The sequence below is a fragment of the Aythya ferina genome (genome assembly GCF_964211825.1).
Source record: "Aythya ferina genome assembly, chromosome: 12".
Lineage (NCBI taxonomy): Eukaryota > Metazoa > Chordata > Aves > Anseriformes > Anatidae > Aythya > Aythya ferina.
This window is the reverse complement of record NC_140308.1, coordinates 8,687,440-8,706,085: the sequence shown is the minus strand read 5'-3', so window position 1 is coordinate 8,706,085 and position 18,646 is coordinate 8,687,440. Positions and strand designations below refer to the sequence as shown.

Genomic DNA, 18,646 nt, shown 5'->3' with positions numbered 1-18,646 from the left:
GCTACAAAAAAAAAAAAAAAAAAAAAGAAAGGAATACCTTTTTCTGTAAACAAAGTTACAAATTCCCTATTAACTCAATAACTCGGCTCTGTTTGAAAAGGCTATAGGTATTCCAATTAGAGAAATGCCTAAGATTGCTGTATTTAACCTGCCAACAGCGAGGAGAAGGCACTTCCCTTACAAACTCCTGAGGGATAGCTGGCAACCAGCTATGGTTCACCTTTCTCTGAGATGCTGCGGTTTGGGCAGGATGTAGACAATCAAATCAGACTCACCAGGATTGGTTTTCAATCTTTATTTTCCTATATCTGTAACGTGGAATTTTAGAGTATCAGCTGTGGGTTTTATGTAACAAACATGTTCTTTTTCCAGTACCAACACAAGTAGCAAAACCTGATTTCTCAAGCTCTTGGCTTGGGGCACATTGTACTTAAAAATTTGAGTTCTGTGTTACATGTCTCAGATTGCTATCATATGTGTTACAGCCTATCTGCTGCATTACATGTGATTTTGCTTTGTGCGCCTTTCTAAAGTATTTCTGCTTTGCCTGTCTGAGGTGACCAGAGTCAGTGACCAAGGTCTGGCTGTGTGCTTCTCTTCTTTCTTATTTAGCAGTCAAACCCACTTTGCATAGGGGCAATTTGTTTCTTAGTACTTCTAAAAACGTTAGAAATACTGATGTTGACAGCCTTCAGAGGAAATAGATCGACTGCAAGTAGACAAAATATTCCACTAATTTAGTGGAATTTAGTGGTTCTTCCCTTCTTTGATCCTGCTTCAGTTCAGGTGCTATAGAAAAATTCAGTATTTAATAGGTTTTTGGGAAGTTGGTTTTAAATCAGGAAGAGATCAGCAAGATGACATTGCAGGCTCCAGAGGAAAAATGAAATGTCATGTAATGGAAATAAGTGCTACAAGTCTTTGTGAGGCAGCTCCTGTATTTTATTATTTTTTTTTCCAGCATGATTAGATTTTATAAATATCCTACTGTGTACAGGTATGTTCTCATCTCCCCATCTACCAGCACAGGATGATGGGCTGTCCTCCACTCTTAGATGACAAGCAGCCAGCAGCAGTTAATGACAGCACTGGAATTTTTGGCACCTTTTTCACACTGCACTGACTCTGTGCTTACAGGATAATTATCTCTCCGCTTTGCTTTATGTCACTGAATACAGGACATGCATCACTGCTCCTTCGAGAAATTTCCAAATAATTGATTGGTGAAGCTCTGATTTCTCAGTGGTTTTGGGGAAAGGGAACCTTGACTCCAGATGTGACTAACACACGTTACTTACTGACGTATTACTGACATCAGTGTCTTGGTTTCTCTTTCCTGAAGTGCTATCAGTGAATTCTGGGCAGGGTATAGCATTGTGATCGGAGATGATAAGCAACTTTATGTATTCTGGATTGAAGCTGAGTATCAAAGGAATCTCTGTACATATGAGGAAGGGGACAGTAATTTTCAGGATAGATGAACATGTTTAAATATAGGCAAAGGGAAAGATCATGGAGGTGGTGTACTTAAAATTTCTGTTTCATGTTAAGTTTTATTCTGCAGCAAGCTATGTTTATGGGCTCCATTGTGAGAACTGAAATAAAAGATAGAGTAAGCAGTGCCAGATCTGGGAAGAACATAGATCTTCTTTGTTCCATATGCACTCTGTCAAATAAAATTTCTTTTTATTCCTCTTGCATTAAAGACAGAGATAATGGATTCTTATTCTTGACTTTTCACCCCCATATTGCTTAGCCTTTCATCTTTTTAGTGTCTGGACTTTTCTTTTAGCTTTTGTCTCTATTGCTCATTTTTAAATATACTTGTACCACAGACTTCCTTTCCACGTTCTTGAACTCCTTGAACTCAGTAGGATTTTTACTGTTGAATTTTAATAGGTCAGGTCTAAGTATTCAAAGTGCCACGTACAGTGGATTTCCAAAACTCAGTTCAAGCTTAGAGCACATTTATTGCGGGGATCTTAGTAGTAGTAGTAGTAGTAGTAGTAGTAGTAGTAGTAGTATTTTAATCTGTGATTCCACTTACTTCAATCATTATTACGTACTTCAAATTTTGGGGAGTATTAAATGATATGGAGGATGCTAAACCAGGTACACAATATGCATCTTATCCTCAGAAGCAAACATTGTTATAAGTTTTTTGAAGAGGCCATAGATTACTGCAAGGAAGTGGAGTGAAGAGGATTGAATTACTTATGCCAGACTATTTACATGGCACTGAGCCTAAGTGGTTGTCAGAAGAGTTTCTCCTGTTGAATGATCAAGATAAAGCTACTAAAGTCCTTCCAACTCATTCAGCTGTACAGGCTTTGATTACCTAAACCTGGACTGAACCCACTAAATCTGTCTGGTTCTTCTGAACTGCAGTCTTTAAATAACTTCCCCCCAGTAGCATCCTTGGGTGAGTTGTTGCTTCTAAAGTCAGTTTGGAAGAAAAACTGTTGGAGTGGGGATCTTCTAGTCGGAGAATACCAAAGCTGTTCTTAAAAGATTCTGGAAAGAATCTTTTATATAAGAGATATTTTATATAAGAGATATTTTAAATAAGGAAATAGAAAGTGGAATTTAAGTCCACTCAGATTCCGGTTTATTTGATGTCCTTCAGGTCATTAAAGATGAGCTCTATTTTTCTGTATAAAATGACTCGCGTGCTTTTTCAGATTAGATATTACATATTTGTTATAGTCTCATAGAGCCTGAGAAAGCCTACGGGTGTACATTTGATTAATCAACCTCTTGAAATTCTTAGTCTTGCCTTTACCATTGGAAAAAAAAATGTGAAAACTGTTTGAAGTCTATTAGATCCCAAGGTGTTCCCTGTATGTTACTTGCTGCTTTCCAGCTTATTGTTTAAGTTCAATACTACTAATGCCTTTCTGATTATTTTTCCTCACATTTAAAATAGAGGTAATGTAAATATTTTGTTTCTGTGGCAAACCATTCCTCAAGAACGTGATGAGGACGCCACAGAACAAAACAAAATTCAGATAGCTGTGGCTGTAATAGTCTCCCAAGGAACTGTTAAGGCTTTCAAAAGAAAGAACATTAAATCAATACAGTCTAATAATTTCTTCCAAATATTTTCCCCATCTATTATGCTATAGATTTCCAATAGATTTTTTCTTATTCTTGAACTGTTTTTATTATCTCCAGTTTCTTTGAGAATAATGTTAGCAAACCATCTACTTCAGTCATAGACCTAGTAGTTGAACTTCTTCATGCAGAAAAGTAAGGGCATTCACTACTTGGAAGTTCTTTCTCAGATTCTAAAACAGAGAAAATCATAAAGCAACACACTTGCTCTGATTTAAAATACTTTCCTTGAAGAAAAAAAAAAATCTATTTTTTTTAATTCAGAGGAAAATTAATTCGATCTCTTAGTGTTCTTAACAAATGAGTCATGTAAGAGTTTTCAAAGTCAAATGTTTACTTTGATAAGATGGAAGATTGAACTTGAGATGAATTGCTGGCTCCCACATCACATCAGTTAGACTTGATTGAGACTAGTTTCCAGATTTGTTTCTTGTCTGCCTCTTGTTTCTGTGTAGGACAGAATGTATGGATGTTTACAGACACACATTTTTCTCTTTTGATATTTTTTTGAGAAGTGCAATATTGTCTAAATCCTGGAGTTGGAATGGGATTTGTAATTGTATACAGACATATGTATGTATGCACACTTTTATATTTTAAATGCAAGTGCTACAGTTTAATTTATACTCTAGAGGTAATAATGGTTCGATACATCAGATGTGTTTTATGGGTAAGTGTCACAGATCAGTTCATCATGCAGGGTGGAAGAGATGTCAGGAAGTCATACTAGTCCAGCCTCTTGCTTGAAGTGAGTCAGCTGCAGGATCACACAAGGTTGCTCAGGGCTGTACCCCTACAGCCTTGCAGAGCTCCAGGGATGGATGTTTTAACTGGGGACACTGCTCCAAAAGCTGGACTTGGTGAGGGCTCAGCTCTGAAGAGGCTGATGGTGCTTAATGTGATGCAGGTGATGCTGCAGCAGCCAGTGGGCTAGGAGGCCCAGCAAGTCTTTTCCCACCTATCACTCTGCCCCTGAGCTCTCTGAGTGGCTTTCAGACCATGGTGCTTCTACAAAGACAACCACACATCGTGCTCAGCTTTACAATGAGGGCTTTATCTGGTCTCTGCTACAGAATGCGTTATCACTGCTTGTACGGCTTTCCTCAGATCGGGGCTGTTCTGGAGAGCGTGGCACTGTGTGTGTAGTGGGAGAGTTTTCTGTTTCATTTAACATTGGCAGTAGCTGTTTCTGTTTAGCATGCTGAGTATTAGGAAAAATCCACTAGATTTGACTGATGGATTCAGAGAATAGGAATGGCCTTTACAGGTAAGAGGTCTGAAATTATTTCTTTAGTATTTGTGTCTAGTTTGAGACTGGAACAATAGCAGAAAAATAAATTTGCTTCAAAAGTAAAAGATGTTATATTTTAAAGAAATAACTTTATGTATAACCCTTATAACCCTTTAAATATCTCCAAACCTTTTACTCTAAAATTAAGTTTTTCTTTTTTTTTTCTTTTTTTTTCTTTTTTTCAGTTCAGAAATTTAAAGAGAAAAATCCTAGCAAAGAGGGTATGGTTTTGGGCTTGTTCTGCAGTAGAAAGTGTTTGATAATATAGTTATTCTAGGACATCTATATCAATAACAATCCTTATTTCAGGCACAGCATGTGTTGGCAAAGGAGTACTTTTATCAGTTCATGAATAAAACTCATATAGCAGAAATGACTCCTCTTTGCCAGCTGAAATATTTCTATTCTCAGGTTTTTATCTTACACCATTGTGAGTGAAACCATACGTCCCTGGCTGACATAGACTGAATGCACGTTTTCAGGGTGCCAGAGGAAGTCCAACATTACTAACTTAGACATCTCTAAAGTTCCTGCTGTTTCTTAAAGTTTTTTTTTTTTTTTTTTATGTCTTATTTTTTAAAGAAACACTAATCACCAACACAAGAAGGTATCAATGAAAAGGGATTTTACATCCCATAAAAACCCACAAAAAAGATTAATAGAGTACATGGGTTAATATCACATTTTCTAATCTAGAGGAATCTTATTTAAAATGTGGGTTCTTCTCTTACCATTGTGGATCGTTTTAATGACTTGTTTTATGGTATTTATCCAGGTCATTCATCTCTTTATACCTCCCCAGATGGCTCTGCCCATCTCTTATAATATGTTTGCACATGGTTTTAAAAAACAAGATCCTTTAGGGCTATAGGTCGTACTGTCAAACCAGGAATAATTTTTTGTCTAAGTAATTTAAAACGTCTGAAGAATTTTCTTAAATGTTATATAAAAGCTTTGTGTAGGAAACCCAAAACCTGTGGATGAAACATAGGCTGAATACGGCCAACAGCAGCCTGGAGTTTAGAACATGAGGAAGGAGTTATTGCTGTGTATGCACACTGACATTGTTATCAAAATGAAGCACTTCTTAACTAGGAAATGTCACACGTTGCTGGTGGAACATACATGTTATTCATATGCAGTAGGATTCAATTATCAGTGCTTGTGGTTAAGCTGTTTTTCAGTCTTCTGTATATAAGCTTTTAGGTACAAAAAATATCTACACCAGACCTGGGGTGTTTCTTGTTTCTTTGTTTTTCTCTCTTAGTCTGTACTTGCAGGTATGGTTGTTTAGGGAGAGGTAGGACAGAAACCAAAGGAAAAAAGCTCTCAAATCTCTTTGTTACAGATCAGTTTGGATACGTCAATAGCAGTTACATGAGGACAAAACCGTTAAATTAGTACAGCTCTGTTGCTTCTTGCCCACCAAGAAAGCTAGTATTACTGCAGTACACATGGCATTCTTGCATTTTGCTGCTGTGCAAAAAGCACTTCGTTATTCCAGATAACTGAGAAACTATCGGTGCCAAGTTCTTGTGCTTTCAAAATCAGCTGGCTGGTGTTTCTTTAGGTCAGAGCCATCCCGGGTTAGAGTTGTCTTAAGATGTGTGGGAGCTACCAAGGAGAAATGAGATGCTGAGGAAGATGTTCAAGTAGAGAGAAGATGCAAATGACGTGAGATGCAAATATCAGGATCATTCCTCTCTATGGAAACCTTTGTGGGTTTATTTCCTCCTCACCATTATTGGTTGATGTGCAATGCATCTGTGAGTTTATATTACAGGGATTTGGCACTGTACAAATCAAAATGAAATACAGAGGGTGAGAATCAGCTGATGCTGAATCTTTCCTTTGTCTGCGGGTCAAGGAATGTGCTTGACAAACAGAACAAATTCCTTCCATTAGTATTATCCTTTAGCATGAATTCCTGTTCGTACTCCTTTGTTCTTCTTTCCCCAGAAGTCAGATTTAATGAAAATAAGGTGCAGATGTGGTTTCTTCTTTGTGTATATGTGAGAGTCCTGACTGAGTTATATGTGTTCCATGTTTTTGCTACTCCTCTGTGTTTAATAGAATGCTTTGAATTTTATTTTATTTTTTTTTGGTCACCTTTCCTACCTGGGGGGAAAAAACAAACAAACAAACAAACTATGAACTAAGAAAAATATGTTGTTGGTATTCGGTAGCTAAGGATAAGAAGGTGAGTTGGGCCAAAACAGGAAGAAAGTGAGCAATTCAGGTGGTGGAGAGATATTCAAGATTTAAAAACTTGACAAATTAAAAGAATATGCAACTTTTTAAGCACATAAATCTAGCTCAGTTTAGAATGAAAGGAGAATGACATTGGCACAGCAACTGAACTGAAGATATGCTAGTAATGGCATTTGGGCTATGTAGAAAAGGTTGTGTCCCTCTCAGAGATACAGTCAGCCTCATCTTCCTTTCAACTGAGCCTGGTTAATCCTTAGCTCTTGTTAAACACAAAGGTTACAAGGTGTTTTATCACAAGCCAAAAATTACCTGAGGATAATCTGAACTGAAGTTATTACTGAACACATGCTGGCACTTTATGCAAGACAGTAGAAAAGGTTAATATCTATTTAGTGAATTGGAGGTCTTCCTTCCCAAGACTAGGAAGAAATTAGGCTTGAACTATATCCAATTTATTTGGGGTTGTAATAAATAGTCATGAAGGAAGACAAATCGTTCCAAATAAGAATACGGGCATCGCCGATCTGCTGATATCTTGCCAGGATCGGAGAGCAGTACTAGTAATATGTCAGAATTGCTTGATATTTTAAAAATTCTAGTGGTGAGTTGAACTTGTGCTTGGCTTCTCTGCTTTTCCCTAATTTCATGGGACTGAGCTTTGGGAAGAGAGCAGATGTCTTTGGAATAGTTTCCATCATGTTTTTTTGTTTCAGTGAAACAAAGACATTTATACTGTTGGATAATAAAAATAGGAGTTGCTTGAACCAATATATTTTATTAGACCTAATATAACCGGAAAATTATCTTGATCAAATCTGTACTTCAGCCCAAGTGGTGGGAACTACTAAGCCCCGCTTGTGATGTTTTTGATTGAGGCAGCCACCAGGTTGCTAATTGTAGCTAATTATTGCTGAAAATTGGGCTACAGTTTGTTTTAGATTTGACAATATCCAGAAGTGTTGGGCATTCAACTGGACGTAGATAATAGGAAATTCTAACTGTGGTTATTACAGTTATCCTAACAGATGCTCCTAATTTGCCATTGAATCATGATAATGTATTGTCCTTTCCTCATAATTTCTAATTATAAATTAAAATTAAGCAAATGGATGTAACACTTAATCTCATATGTGTTCGAGCTTTGTATTTTTAATTATGACACTTCTCAGTAGCTACATATCTCTGTGGTATCTGGCTCACAATGTACATCAGCCATGGTAGGAAAAGTTGAAGCTGAAGTAAGCACACATCGTGCCACTGAGAGTCTTCCTTTAAAAAATCTTGGGATGTTAATTATGAATAGTTAAAATGAAAAATAACAGCTAGAGAAGCTTTACAATAATCTGGAATTAGCCAGGCCTTTTTATATTTCATAGCCCTTCATACAAATGAAAAATGTGAATTGATACAGTACAACTGTTTCTGGGATTTGGGATTGGGCATGGTCTCGTTAACAATGATAGTGTATGGGAGCACGTTCAGCTGAGAGGAGTGTGTTAAAAGAGCAAACCCTGCCAAAGAGGTAGCTTTGCTGGATGAGAGTTGCTACAAGTAGTTGAAGCACTATCTCAGGCTGAGCTGGTAGAGGAATACAAATATTGACCAAATAATAATACAGAACTGCAGGAGCTGAAAATGTGGCTATGTGTTATGAGTTTAAATTGATCTTCAAGTTTTTGTCTTCATGTTTGTGCAGAAGACAGTATGCTTTTGGTGGCTTTCAGAAACAGTTGCAGTGCTTTAAAAGTGAAAAAAAAAATCATTAATAAATACTGATTTCATCAAAAGAATGGATAATATGGTAAGGCACAAGCAAGTAGCTGCCAAGAACATTTATTTTACTGGCTTCCATTCATTTCAGATGGATTACATCAGGCCTAAAGAGAATAATATTAAACCACATCAACTTAATTTTCATCTGCTTGTTCTAGAATTGTATCTATTAATGAGGTATTATGAAATCATTTAATACAGAAAATTTTTGTGTATATATAGTAGAGATTTTAAAGTATTTTTTTTCACAAGGATATTTAATTTGTTGCAAATAATTCATTAAATAAGGGTCTTCTCACTCTTCCCCTTGTGATAGTCATATTCTAATACATTCATTGAAAATGAGTTAATTTCAGTAAAATATTCAAGAAACACGTATATCACTAGCTTTCCTCATCTCAGTATACTGCTTGCACAATGCCCCTAACATGTATTTTTATCAGGATCGTATTTTATTCTGATAAATTCTGTGACACATTTGATGCATTTTGAGCTGTATTGATAGGATATACAAGCAATATGATAAACTTCAGTTCCCTAAATGGATAAGTGTAGTTCTTTGAATTAGGTTTCTGACATGAATATTAGCAATTACAAGTTGAAAGTCTGCTGTGAATAGTTACTTAAAATATGCTGTTTCAGCAAACATGCTTGATTATCCGAATTCAGGGAAATATTTGCAGAAACAGAATCTGAAAGCGCATGAAACTGATCAAAAAGATTTAATATGAAATGAATATTTATAGATACATTGGCAATATTTGCATAGCTTTTATAATTGCTTATGGGTGTATCAGAGTGTCTTCAAATTTCTTATCACGTAAAATAAGAATGAATAGCTAGTGGTAAGTAGCTAAATACAGACACAAACTCTTTGCTGATTTCAGATTGTTGGAATTAAATTCTCCTCAATATAGCTGATAGCTAGAACTGTATCAAGGGAGTGCAAGGGCACAACTGCTGATCTTTGTAAGACAAAGACTTGCGTAGTGAAACCTGTGATAAATAGCACTGGTTCTGCAGTACAGCGTGGGGCATGCAGTTGTGCCAGTGCAGGGCAGCTTCCCTGGCTCCCTGAAGCACCCTCAGCAGCCTGCCCACCTGGGCATTGCACTGCACGCTGCTCTCAGCCTGAATGTGTGAGAAAACCCTGAGCATACCGCTGCGATCCTACAAGAATTTGTTACTCCTAAAGGATTCCTCAACTCAGTAGTCTTGCAGTTTCATACCAGACATTGTTATTTTTCGTATTTATATATGTTTTGTACAGAACCAGTACTGAACCCATCTTATTTATTTTTTTTACATTATTTCCTTGAAAAAAGGCTTTGATTTGTAGGCTCAAGAATCCATTGTTTGTCTTAAAGTTAAAAATGGACCTGTGTGTTTTGCTTTCTATCATAATGTTGGCAGGAAGGTGACTTTAATGCCAGGTGCTTGTACAAAAATTTCATTCCAATTCCCTGCTTTAATTGCTTTGCAGCCCTGCCACTGAAGGCAATGAAAAGTTTGCAGTTAAATCTTCCTGCCACTCTTTGAATCCATAAAACTTATTTTTAACCTCTTAGTTATTGTTACAAGCTGATAGCTTCAGCTCCCTGATGACATTTTATCACTGACATTTCAGTGACTCATACGGTCCCTTTTATTCATTGTATTGTTATTTTTCCTGTGCTGCTGATATATCTTTTGATCCATCTGGCTTACATGTTCTTAAGCTTTGAATTCAGCTACCAGGTTGGACACTACTGTGTTAGACTGTTTTCAACTGTTAATTTTAATAAACTGCATCAACTGGGCATTTGAGTAAAGTATTTGCAGCTGGTTTCCACTGAGGACATTACTTTCCTCTTACTGGGCAACTTGTCTTCTTTACATTCAGGTCCTTCCATCATGGCCAAATTCTGCTCTTGAGCACAAGTCAGCAAGACCTGCCTATTCCAAAGCCATCAGATTTGTTACCTGATGATAACAACCAGTATTTGTTCAATTTACTGTTTCCTCTGAAGTTACTAGTTCTTATTCATAGTAATTTTTGTTCGCCTGCCTGTGATCATGGCTGAACACTGTATTCTAAAACTCAGTTTGTCTCTTGCAGTTTATGACTGAACAGTTTGGAAGAAAATGTAATCTTGGATGAAAGATTAATGTAAGTTGGTAGCTTTCAGAAAATACCACATTAATGGAAGCAATTATATATTTTTTTAAATTGTAAAATTTTGATATGCAATGTGCTGTGGTTCTAAAAGACTGCAAAGACCACTTTTCAAAAAATTATAACCCTAACAAAGTTTGAATGATAGTTTTGCTGAGAGTGTGGCAGTTAGATAAAAGTAACTTGACCTTGAAATTTTACTTAAATCATTTATATGTCCACACACTGTCTGTGCGTGTTTCTGGTTTGATTACAGAAAGAGTAGATCTCAGTTTTGTAATGACAAAAGTTTTGTCTTCTGACTTATTGGAAATTTCAGAGAGTTTGCTGCTTTTCCATTCTGTGATTGTATTAAAATAACACATGAGTAACTTTCATTCTTCTGGCTAACAACATAGATAATGCAACCAACAATGCCTGCTGGCAGCTAGTAACCTACCAAGACAGCGCATATAGAAAGCATATTAGATACAGCTTTTAAACTTCCTCATCCAGATTTGTTTTATTTATTTGTGCAATTCACTTGTTAAAAATAGATAACTTCACTTTTCCATTATAGTTTCAAAAACATTTCTTTATCTATTGCAGTCATTCTTCAATGAATTTATTGTACTTGTTTTCACCAAAATAAACCTGGCTTCTTTTTTAGGCTTCAAAGTGTTGTTCAAACCAGAGAAGGGCTGCAGGGACACATGAGGGTGCTCCTGACGCCCTCAAAGGGCTCCAAGGGCTAGGGGCTTATATTTGACTTCTGGTTCATCTGTGTTAACATCTAACGTGACATGCTAACAGAATGTTTTAGGAAAAGCATTTCTTGCTCAGATCTACGTTTTAAAAACCATGTCCGTTGTATGGTTTGGAAAAGAGAATGTCTCTTGCACCCTGCTTTTCCATGCAAGACCTTTCATTTCAACTGCTGAAATTACTCATTTTAAGTACAGTGCTATACCATTGATAAGCATGGTTGTGGCCTATTTAATTTCATGCAAATGGAAAGAGTGGCAGCAGCTCCTTTTCGTGTGCTGTGATATTGAGGGAAAAAGTGCTGAAGGAAAACCAGTCTGCTCATGGCTTTCTCCTCTGCTTGTGAGGTGTGTTGCTGTGCTATACACCTGGTGCTGCAGCTTGGTCAGTAGGGCTGTGTCAGGAGTGCTTCTGGTCTGCTACTGGGTAAGCTTATCATTGTGCTGCCCTTTATTTATGGTTTGAGACAAAGCTCAGCTCAGATCCCTGTGTGCGATGTGTTATACAGTGTTATATAAAGAATGCAACAAGTGAGCTATCGTAGACTTACTAACAACTGACTTAGAACAATGTCATCTGAATAACAAGATAAAGCCTTGTAAATCTGTTCTGCTTTGCAAATGCATAAGTACTGATGCTGAACCATGCTGAGAACCCAATTCAAATAATCTTGTGTTTCAAAATGGTCATGGTTCTGTGTCTCTTGACTAGCTTGGAAAATAGCCTTCATTTCCATGGTCAGTCAAACACTTTTTCCCCTGTCCAAGTCTAAACATACATCAAGTCTGTCTGATCTGGAACCCCAGATCAAGATACTGCCTGTGTGGAGGACAGCAGAAAACGTTGTGAAATATTTCACTATACCAGCTCAGCTGAAAAGCTGCTGTTGCTTTAAAAAATATAATGTAAAAATATAATGAGAAAAGGTTGGATTTTGGCCAAAAAAAAAAACACAACACTTTATGGTGGCTTAAACTGTTTTGCAACCAAAGACTGCTTTTCTCTGAAACAGCCCATTCCCTCATGCAACTAAATACTGCCATATGTTTAAATTCTTGCAGGCCTCCTAAGGCTGACCCAGAAGAAATGTCAACAAATGTTTGTGAGTCCTCGTGGCCTTGTAACATTTTCTTTAAAAAGTGAAGAATGGAACAGCAGGAGCTGTAACACTCCCACAGAACAGACATATGAAGGCATATGGCTAACATGGGAGCCTGCTGGCTCTTCAGAGCTTGCTGGCTTCATTCTTAAGGCTCCTTTTTTTTTCTTTTTTTTTTTTATTTTCCAAGACAGCTATACTTGTCTTCCTGTTTCACAAGTTGCTTTGTTCTACTCAGAACTGGGTTTAGCAAGCCTGGGGTCGTGTTTGCCCCTACAGGGCTGTGGGATAGCAGGCATGTCCATTTCCAGGTGTCAGATTGGCAAATGCAGGTACGGGGCAATGCAGAATATGGCCCTTGAGATTGCTTCTGAGTTTGGCCAGTAACTTTAGGCGACTGTTTCTTGTGTATGTACAAGAGCTCATGTAGCAATCACTTCCCTACCTGGATAGATTCAGGGAAAATATGCTCTCTAGAGCACAAACCAAATACTGGCTCTGATTTTGGAAATTCAAATAAATGACATTTGATGAAAGGCACTGAACAGTTGCACTGAAGTTTCATTGCACATGCAGGTTTATTATATTTAACTCTGAGGTTTGAGTTTGCTGTTATGGAGGAGAATATTTAAGTGCCCAGCATCACAAGTTTGTTTTTTTTTCAGAATCAATGTGATTTAATGATATATGAAATTAAGACTTTCAGTTGAAGTTATGCTCCTGAATTTATTGGAAGCTTTGGAATTATTTTCTTCTCTGTAAGTAACCTTTCCTGCAGTTATTATTTTTAATTAATTGAGATCTTTCTGTGCTGGAATGAGGCAACTTCAATACTGGAAACTCAGGCACAAAGAAATCTGTAGGGAAAATGTACAGCTCAACCACTTCACTTCCAGCTGTCTGTTTCATATTTCTGATAATATACAATTCGGTTTCCTGTTCCTAAGGCACTTAATAACATCTGTATAACATAAAGAACAGCTTTCCAGGTTTATGTGTTTCCAGAGGCTGAAAAGGCTGTGCTTGCACCAGGCTTGGGTAAATGGCTGATTATTGTATACCTAGAGAAGGGCAGAGCAGCGTGTGGTGCTTTGTGGTGTTTTGCCCTCATGCTGTGTAGGTATGTGGTTTTCCCTGCTGTCATCTAAATTTATAAATTCAACACAGCACAGGTTTTGTTTCTGAAAGTTGCAACTTTGGGTCATTTTTATTTGGTCTACTGTACCATACTTATGGATGTGTAGTGTTTTAAACCATGAAATCTTGACCTTTAGAGTTGCAGCATTGTGTATTTCTCAATACCACAAGATATTTCTTCACAAAGTTTTTGGAAGATAATTTATATAACCACTTATAAAATTATACTGTATTGATGTAGGGGGTTGTTGAGGTTTATTTTCTCAAATGTGGCCTGTGAGGTTCTTGTGCCCTGAAAACTAAAAGCATAAAAAGAGCACATGAATAAAACACAAATATAAAAGGAAAAATCCAACATTTAGTGGAGTTTCTGTGGTTTGCTTCTATTTCTCCTCATCCTCTCCTTTTCTCTGTGTGCTACAGTTACAGTAATAAGTAAACAATAATGTGAAAACACTGGACATTTTGTCTGAGATGGTCAGAATAAATCACTAGATTTCTTTTTAAAAAGGGAGTAAGGAAGTTTATTGTTGTCATTTGAAACTTCTCAAAAGAGTATTCTGAAGTGTTCAGCCACAATTTAGCATGCAGAATGCTATCTGTTAAAAAGGACTACTTTATAATTAGAATTGCTGTGAATATTGACTGGAGAATCAGCAACTTGTTGAAGCAAAGTTGTCCACACTCTTAGGTAAAGCTATTAGGTGACATATTTAATAAAACTCACTAAGGTTGACACCTCTGAAAACAAAATAACAAGTTTCTTTAGATATGTTGAGTTGTCAAATACTTATACATCTCATTAACCTGAGGGTAATATGAAGACATGAGTATATTTATTAATACTTTACAAATTGAGAGCTCACCAAATTGAACATAAAGTATGTATACAGCTTTATTTTGGCTCAGTTCTGCAGCATGCACAGGGAAAAAGGTTTACCTTAACTGATAATTATGCAGGTATATGATTCTGCTTTTAAAGCATCTTAACGATCAATGTGTGAGTAACTTACCTTCACAATATAGTTTCCAGATTCAGACGTTAATTATTATCTCCAGTTTAGTGATAGAGCTGAGGAGCAGAGGGCATGTTGACAAAGTCTATTGTTGGCAGATGGAATCTCAGCCCACTGGAGCTACGCAAACATGTTTATCATGGTGCCAAATCTGAATTAGCAGGTCTGATCACAAGCTCATATGCCTCGCCTCACAGAAGGACTTAGTGGGTTGGGCTCAGTGCTGTGCTGACCACATTTATTCACATTCAACTCAGCTTGGAACTTGGGCAGAGGAACTCACATCTGCCAGCAATATACTGTGTAGATACTCCCAGCAAATCTGCCCAAGGCCACCCAGGAGACTTAAGTTATGGCCTGGAATATTCTTCTGTCCCTGTCCAATTCAGTTGAAAAGGAAAAATGTTACTGCTGTATGAAAATTATTCCACTTACATTTTTTTAGTTAATCTTTTGGCAAAGAGACCTTTCCATTCATTTGCTGAGAAGCCTCATTTCTGCACAGTTAACAAACAGACTTCTTTTGTTATTGTAAAGTTATCTTTGACTTTTATTAGGCATTAGGTTGTTTCCATGTACAGTCTTCCATGTTGTCTGGCTATGTTAACGTTGGGCACTCCTGGCTCAGTCCCAAAAGAAAACAACTGAAATTTAGAGAGTCGGTGCGTTTCTGAGGAATAGAATAGAACAGAATGGTTCAGTTGGAAGAGACCTACAAATACCATTAAATCCAACTGCCTGACCACTCCAGGGCTAACCAAATGTTAAAACGTGTTGTTGAGGGCATTATCCAAATGCCTCCTGAACGCTGACAGCCATGGGACATCAACCATATCTCTTGGAAGCCTGTTGCAGTATTTGGCCACTCTCACAGTGAAGACATTTTTCCTGATACCTCGCCTGAATCTCTCCCCTGTTGCAGCTTTGTGCCACTCCCTCATGTTGTATCATTGGTTACCAGGGAGAAGAGATCAGCACTTCCCATTATTTAAAACAGTGCATGTAGTGTCTCAGCTTTGAGCCAACTAGTGTTTTTTTTTGTTGTTGTTCATTTGTCTGCTTTTTATCAACCCTTTGTTTCTTAAGTGTATCTTCCCTCATTAGTCTGAGTTTACTACTTTACTGGACTGTATTCATCAGGCAAAACTTCCATAGACATCAGTAGGAATTCTTTCCTAATCATGCAGTTTCTCCTGAATATGGAGAGCAATTGCTCTGTTATTATTTAGTTATGCATATTTCTATTTCACAATAATTGTTCTGAAGAAACCTCATAATGCACTTGCTCATAGCTTGTAATAATTACACAACAGAAAACTAACAGCTCTGTGGTATTTGGGAGGCATAATGAAGAGCAGACAAATCTTAAATATTAATATTGTCAAATATTCTGGTTAATTTTGACTGTGAACTTCAGTGTTGTGAGCACTTCATTACATGATGCAACTGAAACAGATCTGCATTTATATTTCAACTCCAGAATACAGTATAGGCATGTTACCAAATATAGACAAAATAACTGCATGAAAAATACTAGTATATCGTAATTTCTGAACTGTAATATCCCAAAATAATAGGCAGTGGAAAAACATATCATCTTTGCCATAAACATTGCTGCAATTTTGTAAAGCTGCATTAGTTGTGAGCAGAATGTGTGCACCAAGCATCATGGAACTCTCTTAATGCTTGCTTGTATTCCGAATTCCGTGCTTACCCATTGATACCTCACTGTATCTTTACTTACCATTTCTTGAAAGTTATATGCTTTTGGGAATAGTATCAAAATATTGGTTGTTCAGTATTGTTCGGTACTGAAAATTGAAATGCACCATTTAAAGAAGCTTGTTCGCAGAATCATTAAGTTTAGCTTTGTCTTTTTTGTTTTTTAAGCTTTCTTTTGTCAACCCTTAAAGAATGTTTCATGGACAAATTAATGTGTTTGACATTGCCTTGTCATTGATTGAGAAGCCAACTGTGTAATGTCCTTTGAGAAAGTACAAAAGGAAATGAGGAAAAGAAGAGTAGGAAAGAGAGTGAATGCCTTTTGGTTGACCTAAAATAAGTTTACTATCCATTTTCCCCTCACTCCATCCTCCCTAGATTTAGACAAGCTATGATGAGTGGGGGTTTGGGAAGAGGATGGGGGGGGAGGGGAAATAGAGGTGTATTCAGTCCAGAAATAAGACTGAATTAAACTTTTTTAAAAATCTTTGAAAATGTTTGAAGAGTTATTGCTGGGTTTGCAATAGGCTTCCCAGAATGAATCATGTATCACTCTGTGATGACAGAGGTATTCAGTGAGTTGAATGAGGCACACAGATATTCAAAAATGTCAGATCTCTGTGGTGACTTAAACAACTCCTCTTTTCTTTATTTATTAATAAAAGGGAGAAGGTAGGAAAAAAATGGTCCCTAAGACCAAAGAACTGTGTCTCTCTTGAGTCTCTTGGACGAATTCTGAGCTATTCTCCTTTATGTTATCTCTGATGTCCCAGAACTATTTTTTCTCAGGTGTCTCCAGTGGAACTGGAACCAGCAGGAACATTTGTTGAACATTTATATAAAGATTTTTTTGAAAGGTTAGTTGAATTTTTTTTTTTTCCTGTGCTGAGTGTCCCCTACAGCTTGACTAATGGGAGCATTCAGCATATACTTCAGTGGCTCTCGATTTTTAGGTTTTCTTTTCAGGTCACTAGAAGAGGTTGATAAAAGAGAGCAGAAGAAAGCCAAAGGAAAGAAATAGAAATCAGTCTACTGAAATTGGCAGCGGGGAAAGATGCGATAAAGTGAGCACCAATTGCTTATGAAGATGGCCCATGCTATAGCCTTGCTATTGATTACTATAGAAGGATCTGGCCATTTGCGTGTAGTGGAAGAAAAACACCAGTGAATGTGCCAATGGGAGGAAACAAACAAACAAAAAATCTGTAGTGAAAATTTGCCGTAAGAATTTTTCCATGACAACAGGATCCCACTCCAGTAGGCACTGACATCTATTGTTGGGGGAAGATTAGTTCCAGAATGACTTAGGTGGTTTTAGAGCAATTTTTTTTTTTTTTTTTTGTTTTTTTTTTTTGCAGTGGTAGTAACTGGTTTTGTAGGCTGTTAATGTATATGCTTGTTCAAGAGGGAATATATATGAGCATTTTAATGGTGGTGTTTTAAGAATATATCCTTAAATTAATCTAGTAGACAGCAAATATAAGGTCTTGTGCTTTTTTCTTTTTCTTTTTTTCCCAAATCCAAGAAATTAAAATCATACACAGTGTGGTACACAGGAATATTTGTTTATGCATGAGGAGGATGTAAGAAATGTTTTTATTAAGATTTATTTATGTGTATATCTGTATAGGCATGTGTGGATAAAAACTATGTATCTACTTGCTGTGGATTCTCTTCTTCCAAATTCAATTTTTAGAAGAAATTCAGAGAAGTTGGAAACATGGAAATATAGGGCTTGATTTATGATATTTAAAATGACAGAACATACCTGCCTTCAGGCCTCCCAATCGGCTTGTATTCTTAGTACCTGGGTAGGACGGGACTGGAGCAGCATGAAGCTAATTAATACAGACTTTATCCTTAAGGGCCTATCACCTGCCTTCAGGCACTTGTGACCCAAAAGCGGGAGAGGAACTGATGAAGTTGTATTGTATTAGGTGAGCACAGGGCCTGGGTGTGCATGGGGTCTGTGAAGAGCTTTTAGATTGGGGTTAATTTGTTCATTGTGAGCCCATGTGAAATGTTGCTTTTACTGCTATTTAATTTGGCTTTGGGCACACAGGATTTGGGCTTCAGTCTGCAGCCTGTTAGTATTCAGAAAAGCAATAATATGTATTTTTGTCTCTTATGAGAGCATGCAGCTCTTCTGTCTTTTAGTTTGCTAATTTCAGCCATCGTTTGTGGCCTTCAGTTCTGACAGGATTCAGGACAGCTTTTCCCTCGGCCTGCAGGCCGGCCTGCTCCTGGCACCCTGCTGAACTTCGTCGGCCTGCGCTCAATGGTGCAGGCAAGGGAACACCAGGGGAAAATATTTTGCTAGAGAATTGAATATAAAATCGGTGTGGTTCATAAGAAAGAGAAATAGGCTGTTTACTGGCTTTGAA

General features: G+C 37.2%; 1 protein-coding gene across 10 annotated transcripts in view; it reads left to right on the top strand.

The window, feature by feature from the left end:
• The window catches only part of CDH11 (cadherin 11), a 464,760-nt gene that overhangs the window by 399,074 nt on the left and 47,040 nt on the right, over positions 1-18,646 (top strand). For 2 of the 10 annotated variants that reach the window (XM_084533757.1, XM_084533753.1), the window contains exons 5-6: positions 10,488-10,538; positions 13,053-13,145. The exons of 6 other annotated variants lie outside the window; for them this stretch is intronic. The gene's annotated coding sequence lies outside the window, so the exon portion shown is untranslated. The remainder of the gene's footprint in view (positions 1-10,487; positions 10,539-13,052; positions 13,146-18,646) is intronic. 2 more of the 10 variants (XM_084533756.1, XM_084533752.1) reach the window with 1 other exon arrangement.